Source organism: Antechinus flavipes, chromosome 1 (assembly GCF_016432865.1).
Source record: "Antechinus flavipes isolate AdamAnt ecotype Samford, QLD, Australia chromosome 1, AdamAnt_v2, whole genome shotgun sequence".
NCBI classification, from domain to species: domain Eukaryota; kingdom Metazoa; phylum Chordata; class Mammalia; order Dasyuromorphia; family Dasyuridae; genus Antechinus; species Antechinus flavipes.
Genome location: NC_067398.1, coordinates 9,005,740 through 9,013,951, shown reverse-complemented (window position 1 = coordinate 9,013,951; position 8,212 = coordinate 9,005,740). Strand labels below are relative to the sequence as shown.

General features: G+C 47.2%; 1 protein-coding gene across 1 annotated transcript in view; it reads left to right on the top strand.

The window, feature by feature from the left end:
• Window positions 1-322: 322 nt before the first annotated feature.
• Window positions 323-8,212, top strand: part of STARD3NL (STARD3 N-terminal like) — a 58,118-nt gene continuing 50,228 nt past the window's right edge. Inside the window, exon 1 of the mRNA XM_051978802.1 lies at window positions 323-506. The gene's annotated coding sequence lies outside the window, so the exon portion shown is untranslated. The remainder of the gene's footprint in view (window positions 507-8,212) is intronic.

The window sequence follows — 8,212 nt, the reverse complement described above, 5'->3', positions numbered from 1 at the left end:
CGCTGCCGAGGTTCGAACCCGAGTCAAAGAGAATCCCCGAGGTTCGGGGGCTTCCACTCCATGCCCTACGCACCTGCCCAGCCGTCTCCTCACTGCCCCCTGTCGGCTTCCAGGTGGTTCGGGCAGGCCCGCTCTTCCCGCCCACACCACTTGCTCTCCCTTCTTTCATTGGTCACTTTAGCGGACTGATCGATTGTTGAGTCAGCCATTCGCTTGGCGGCGTTCCAGGTTCTCTCCGCCCCCACGGTGGCATTGCCCCCGCCTCCTCCTCTCCTGGGAGCCCGGCGCCGCGCTGATGTCACCGCGGGCGGGATGACGTCATGGCGCACTGACGTCGCCCGGCGGCTCGCGGAGGAGCCGGGTCCGGGCGCTGCCTGAGACCGAGCTCGGGTCTCGGGGTCGCTCGCGCCGGAGGCAGAAGCCGCGTCCCGTCCGCTCGCCCGACCCCGGCCCCGGCCCGAGCGTCCGCCGGCCCTCTGGGACACGGCCGGCGCCAGCCCGATGAGGTAGGGTGGGGGGCGGGGGCGGGGCGGCGGCTCCGTGCCCATTGCGCAGACGGGCACACTGACTGGGGGCGGGGTCCCCCGCCCGTCTGGTCCCGAGGTGCCTCAGTTTCCCGCTCGGTGCCAGGCGAACTTCCTCCGCCTGTGCCTCAGTTTCCCCGTATCTGGTTTCCGCGGCGCCTAAGCTGCCCATTGCTTTCGGAGGGGAGGGGGGAGAGTCCTCTAATCCGCCGCTGGGAGTTTTTGCCTCTCGAAGGCTGGACGCCCCCTCTTGTCCCCGGAGCGTCAGAGTCTGAGGACCTCGCTCATGCCCGTGCCTCAGTTTCCCCACCTGTCAAACATGGGGAATAGACCAGGGGACCTCCAGCTCCCCCTCAGCCGCTCCTGGTCTCCCTTTGGTGGACGGACGGGGCAGGGACCCCCGGGGCTGAGGGGGTGACCCCGGATCTGGCGCCCCTCCAGGCTTGTCTGCTGCCCCTGGACCCTGGGCGTGGCCTGAATCCTTAGGACGGGTGCAGGAGTGGCCACTGTCCCAGTGTCTGTGGGCCCCGTGGGATCGGGTCCAGAGGGAGGTCACTCCAGGGGCGCTCTAGGTGGGTTTGGGGTCCCACCCCCGGGCTGGGGGTTGCTGCGATCTCCGGCCAGCGCAGTGCCCCCCGGGCTCCAAACCTCCGCTAGTTTGCCAGGCCAGTGCCAGGACCTCCCCCGCAGGACAATGGCCAGCTTCCATCAGGTCCTTCCTGGAGCCGGCCCTTCCCTCTCTCTCCCACCTTCTCTCTTTGTCTGTCTCTCGGTCTTTGTCTGTGTGTCTGTCTTTTCCTTTGTGTCTCTGTATCTGTGTCTCTCTGTCTCTCTCTCTGTTTCTGTCTCTGTCTCCCTCACACTCACAATCCTCCACTTCCCCTCCCCCCACAGTGTCACGCTCAAAGGGGCCACATCAGGTGGTAAAAATTGTCCCTTTGGCTTTTTGGGTTCTCTGTAGAAATGAATGCTGGGAGCAGGAGGTGTGTCACCGAGGCAGAGATGTCTGGAAGGAGTGTCCTCCTCCCTTCAGCCCCCCATCTACTCACTTTGTCTTCTGGCTTCAAAAATGCCTTCCATCAGTTACCCTGGCTTGGTCCTCTGCGATCAATTCTTAATTCTTGTGCTAAGATTGTCAGCTTTGGAAGAAATAGTTCAGATATTTTCTAGGGAAGGACTTCTAAAGTGCTCGAATTAATCTCCATCCTATTGGCTTTTAAAATTGTCTTCTCCCCTTATCCTTGGGCTCCCCCCCCCTCCCCGCCCCCCTTGTTTCTTTACTTTGCTAAGATTTCCATGACTCTACTAACTGGCCAGTGCTTACACGAAGCCTGGCTGACCTCAGGATCCTCTTCTGGATTTCCTTTGGCCAGGCTGCCCTTTTGCCTACAGGCCATCCCTGCCACCCAATCCAGCAGGCGCCATCTTTGGAGATGGGAAGGGGAGCAGAGCAGGTCCACATCTCTCCTTTATTTACGCATTTCATCCCAGCAGCGAGCATCTTCATTTCACCTTGTGCTTGTGCTCCCATAAGCCCTTGCTCACCCAGCGTGTTGGGAAGCTGACGTCCTCAGGGGAGCCGAGTTGCCTGTCATTGGGGGGTTTTACTCCCCAGAGGTAGACGTTGCGAGATATAGCCCTTGTTGTCTCTGGGATGAGCAGAGTACAGCTGAAATGCTGCTGAAATGGGGCTCCTGGTGGCTTTGGGAGTGAGATGACAAGCCCTGTTCTGGACTCTCGTGAACCACTCAGGGGCCGTTGGGGATGTGAGACTAGAGACGGAGGTGGATTGTCTGCACTGCAGTGGGGGGGGGGGTGGACCCCTGGGAGTCAGGGAGAAAGGGGAGAGAAGGGATGTCATCATTCCCCATTAGTGCTCTGTCTTGGTACTTCCCTTCTTTAAACCCCCAGCCTGGTCTTTCTCCTCTCTTGGGCTGTTCTCCCTGCTAAGAAAACCCTCCTGTTCTGCCTCCCTCACTGGACCATGAGCCCTTGGGGGAGCTGAGTGTGTCTCCTGTGCAGCCACCGATGTGAGTGTTCTGCCACAGGTGCCTATTCTACCTCCTGTGCATTTTTCATCCCGTGGGATTCCTGGGGATTTGCCCACATTCTGAGGCCTTCCTCAGTGGGCCCCAGAATCGTGGTCGGCACAGTGGAATTGCCTGCTCGTGAATGACCTAAGTCTGATCTCTTTATTAATAATGATCTTCCCAAAGCGACTTGACTGCATCCTGAAGGCCAGAAGAAATTTCCAGTTTGAGACAAAATGATTCTTGTTCTTTCAGCTTTGTGCTCCAAAAGCTCCTTTGGGCTGGTGCCTTATTTCTCAAGATTAGCAACTTTCAGGCAGCAGACGCTCTCTAAATTCATGGAATGTTAGGGCTTGGCGGAACCTTTGACTTAAGCTCCAGTTTATACAGATGAGGAAAACAAATGAGTTGCCGACGACCTGGGAGCAGACAAGACTTTGATTTCTCCCTCAGTATCTTGTTCTCATCTTAGAGAGGAGCCCTTTTCAACTTTTATTCACATGACTATTTTCTTAGTGTCTTTCCGCTTAATCCTATGACCTGGTGAGCAGAATTCAGATTTGGGGGCTTTCAATATGATCATTTTGATGATTTTCCTTTTTTCTCTCCTTTTTGGATTGAATTTTCTGAACCTGGGTCAGTTTTTATAGCAACACTCAGTTTTATAAATTCTGTTTTTAAAAAATTTTCTATCTCATTGATTTCAGTCTTTTTTGTTATTGTTGTTCAGTCATTTTCCGGTTGTGTCCAATTCTGCATGGACCCCTTCTCTTACTCATTTTACAGGAGAGGAAACTGAGGCAAACAGAATGGAGTGACTTGCTCAGGGTCCCATTGCTAGGAAGTGTCTCAGGCTGGATTTGCAATCAGGTCTTTCTGACTGCAGGCCTGGTGCTCTATCCACTGGGCTACCTAGCTGTCTCAACTCTTTTTTGCTCTTCCTTTTTTTTCCCCCTCTCATTTTGATTCATATCTTTTATTTTTACAAGAGTTTCATTTCTAAATATGCCTCTTCCCTCCTCTCCTCAACAGGCCACATCCCTTTAAAAAAATAAAATAAAATAAAGCCAGAGGAGAAAAATAAGATTTCAGTCTGGCCTAGCTTACCGACTTCAGTTGTGTCTAACAGGATATGAAGTGGTGCCCAGTTGATCCTCCAACACTTCTGTGAGAGGAAGGAGACACAGGTTTTTCCCTTCCAGAAAGGAGGAGTAATCAGCTGGATTATAACTAAGTAGCACTGAGCTCTTTCCATTTGGTTGTTAGTATTTTGTGTATCGTTTGTGGATTTTATTTGCTTCACTCTGCATCAGGTCCATAAGAGAAATAGATTCCTCAGAGAGACAGGTTGCTCTTCTCTCTTATTAATAGAACTAATCATTGTCATAAATTAAATTGCATTCATTGTCTTGGTATTGTTATTTAAATGAAAATTTTTTTCCTAATATTTTAAATCCAGTTGTTTACTTGTCTTGGTCTCTATGTAGCCTTTTCCCCCAATGTTATTATCAAATATTATTACACATTAGTCTAAAATGATCGTGTTTGATTTCTGCATTTTTGAATTTTGTGAATTCTTTGTTTTTGGAAAAAATATTTTTTGCCTTTTTGATTCTCTTCCCCACTTATTTCTTACAGCTTGTTAAATCAGTTCATTTCTTTTTTGTTAATCTGTGTTTATTCAATTTGCCATATTAAAATATCTTGTTATTTTATTTTCACCTAGTACTTATTATGCTATCATTATTTTATTAATTAATTTTTATAATTATAAAACATTGTAATGTATATAATGGATACATTATAATATAATTATATAACATGATAATATTATAAACACATAATAAATCAATATTATAATGATTATCATTTAATTGCTGAGCTCTTTGTTGGAGATGTCTTCCAATTGTTAGATATTCATTGAGTGTTTCTTTTCAGTCTTATATAATTTGATAAAAATAGCATATATTATATCTTTATTATATTATATATTATATAATATGATAAAAATTTCATTTGCACGGGCTGTTTTGACCCAACTTCTTAGTTTTGATTTGTGTCCAGAGAGAGACCATGTAAAGGCATGTTAATATGAAATATATCTCTGGGCTATAGCAGTGTGATTGGGTAACACTGCGGAAAAGGATGAAGAGTCATCGGAAGTGATGCTTTTGTGCCGTTAGGCTAGTGGTACTCTGGAGGTGATTCAGGTCAGAGGGGACCAAGGCTGCTGGGTGGTGCAGTGGGCAGTCTAGAATCCTGCTTCAGACACTCTAATGTGTGACTCTGGGCATGCCACCCGCCTGCTGGCAGCCTCATCTTTCCTGTTTACATGACACAGGAGATGACACTCGTCCCAGGGGTCCCATGAGGGACAGAAGAGGTGACACCTATCCAGTGCTTTTGCTAACCTTAAAGCATTTCATTAATCCTCGTATTGGTCGGCGGAGTTAGAGCAAACTTTCAGTAGGGAACAAACTTATCCCTGCAGAGCTGTCTTTAACACGGATTTGGTCCCTGGCCTGCAGCAGACACAATCCTTTGTGGTGGAACCCGCCGACAGAGCCATACTTTGTCACGTATGTAAAGGACGCATCTGCAGTGACAAAATGCTCCAGACTAGTTGACAGTAGGGCCCAGAGAATTAAATGGCAAATGGATTTCGGTGAACTCATTCAGAAGTTCTAGCGCACGTTGATGGAGGCTAAGTTAGCTGTAGGACAGCTAGGGGAACGCTGCAGTGGATCCAGTGCTACGTCTAGGTCAGAAAGCTCATCTTCCTGAGTTCAAATCTGACCTCTGACACTTACTAGCTGTGTGACTCTGGGCATGTCTCTTAACCCAATTTGCCTTAGTTTCCCCATCTGTAAAATGAGCTCGCGAAAGAAATGGCCAATCCATCCAGTATCTCTGCCAAGAAAAGGGGTCACTAAGAATTGGATACAAATGAAAATTGCCGAACACAAATGAACAGCGACAATAGAGTGACAAAAGGGATCTGGTGGCAGGAGAAGGAGCAATCTTTGGCAAGACTGAAATCGAATCCTGTCCCATCAGTAAACTGGGCTGGTGCTTGATTTACCTGGAGCATCGAAAGCAGAACTGCTATTTTAGGGAAGTCTGAAAGAAGGGTGAACTTTGCTCCACCATGAAGTTCCTAGTCCCATTATCATTGAAGGTTCCGGATGTGAAACTTTATTCAGTTAGACTTGGGCCTCTGGTTTGTACTGGCAGCCAAGTGATTAATGCAAGATTTCCCTGGGCTACTTCCCCACTCATCCATGGAGACATTTTTCTGCTTTGACATGTAGACTACTGTCTTTCCTTCATGTTTAATCCAAGATGAATCCATGTGTAGAATACCCGCTCATGTTTCCCTAGGCACAAGTGAAGCTGTGATCCTTGGAACAGGCACCTGGTCTCCTTTAGTCTACGTGAGGCCCCCATTCATCTTACAAACTATCCAAATAATCGGTCTGATCATATACTCCCCTGCTCACGCAGCCTCAGTAGCTCCCTCTTTCCCCTAGGATAAAATAGAACTTCTTCAACTTGCCACTTAATACCTTTCTCAGTCTGATTCCTGAGTTAGTTCACATTCTAATCCACCTGAACTGGCCGTTCCCTCTCCCTGTCTCTGTATTCTGTAATATGCTCCTTCCTAACTTCTGCCTCTTAGAATGGTAGCTTTTGTCCAAGGCTCAGCTCTGGTTCCAGTTCTGATGGGAAATGGTGCTGGAGCCTCCAGATCGGTAGTGCAGTTCCCTCATCAGAGCATCATGCTTCTCCATCTCCATCGGCAGGAGGCCGAAAGCTTCTTGAGGGAAAGTGGCCATTTTTTTTCCGTTTCTGTCTTTGGCTCCTGAGGGATTAACACAGCATCACACACAGTAGGCGCTTACCTAACGCACATTCTCCTTTTCAATTTGGACTCCAGGGGGACATTCTGAAGGTCGATCCCTCCCTGCACACATTATAGATGTTACTTTATAAAGCTCTGTACTCAAGGGCTGGGAAGATAAATTAGAAGGAAGAACAGGCTGAAACTTAAAGAAAGGGCATTTTATTATTTAAAGACACGTGCAATAATTGGAACTCCCTTATTCAATGACTGATTAGATAGAAAGGAGATTTTATCGGCAGAATCCAGAGACCTGAGTTCAGATTGTGGCTGTGACGCTTCCTTGAGCTCTTTGCAATTTCCAGCCCACTGAGATAACGGAGATGCTTCAGGGATAAAGTGCTGTTTGGTCAGCCAGAAACCTTTGTTCCAAATCTGTGATTGAGAATCTATCTAGAGGATATCCATCTTCCTTCCTGATTTTGGAATTAAAGCAAACTGATGAGAATCTACTTTTCTTTTTCTTTTTTCATTTCTTCTTTTTTTTCTTTTTGATGAGGCAATCGTGGTTAAGGGAATTGCCCAGAGTCATACAACTTGTAAGTATTAAGTGTCTGAGGCCTTATTTGAACTCATATCCTCCTGACTGCAGGGCTGGCGCTCTGTCCACTGCACCATTGAACTCCCCTTTGGAATCCAGCTTTTGTTGTTGAGCACCTTGAAGAATTAGTGGGACTTGATTGTGTTGTGTTGTGATTGAACAGAGACTACCATTACTTGAGAGAGAAAGCATGAGATCATTGAGATATAGAAGCCTAGGAAGGTGTGTGTGTGTGTGTGTGTGTGTGTGTGTGTGTGTGTGTGTGTGTTTTATAGCAGCCTCTTTCAAGTGCAAAAAAAAATCCAGATAAACAGAAAGTTCTTATTTCTTGGGTTTCAATTAAGGTTTTATTTTGAATGAGCTGGGAACTTGTTTGAAACTAGTCTGCCTTTAAACTGCTTAAAGTCTCCTCATAGTCTTTTCTGATTCATTCTTACTTTGCTTAGTGAACCCTTTATTTGTAAATAGGGCAGAGGGGCCCTTCAGTCCAGGTCTTAGTTACTCTACACTCCAAACTGGTAGAACCTCAGAGTGTGACCCCGATGACATAAGAAAAAAGTGTTTCCAAAGTGATAGGTTTCTAATTAGGGAAGTGGGAAATTTCTCCGCTTGTGAAACGCATGTGTGATGCTCTGTTGACAGTCATTCCCTAAGGGGAGTTTGACAGATAAGATGTTAGCATTTTGAAATGGGCATTTTGGACTTTGGGGAAGCAGTGACCTCTCTGAATTCACTGAATTGCCTTGGTCTCTTTCACGTCTCCTACCTGCTGCCATTTCTTCTTGCCTTTGGGGGATTAGTTGACTTCCTTGAAATCTTTTAAAATTAAATTTGTCTTCAATCATTGGTGTTAGGATGAAACATAGGTTCACCGAAAGCACAAGATGTGTTGAGGATGTTTCTTTTGGGTCACACATTGTACAAGAGGCTGGACAGAGATTCAAGAGGAATGTAGAAGAGCATTTGGCTTCCAGGAGTGTCCGCTCTGGGTGGGAGGAGGCCCTGATGTAAAAAAGTCTGGATTTGGGCAGGAAGGCCTCCAGCGTCAACTTTCGAAGAAACTTCAGGGCAAGTCAGGCTGAGGGACTCAAACCAGCTTTTACGGCGGAGATGGAGCGTGTGTGTGTGTGTGTGTGTGTGTCACACACACACACACGCGCTCCATCTTTATACATATATACATACATACATATATATGTATATGTATATGTATGTA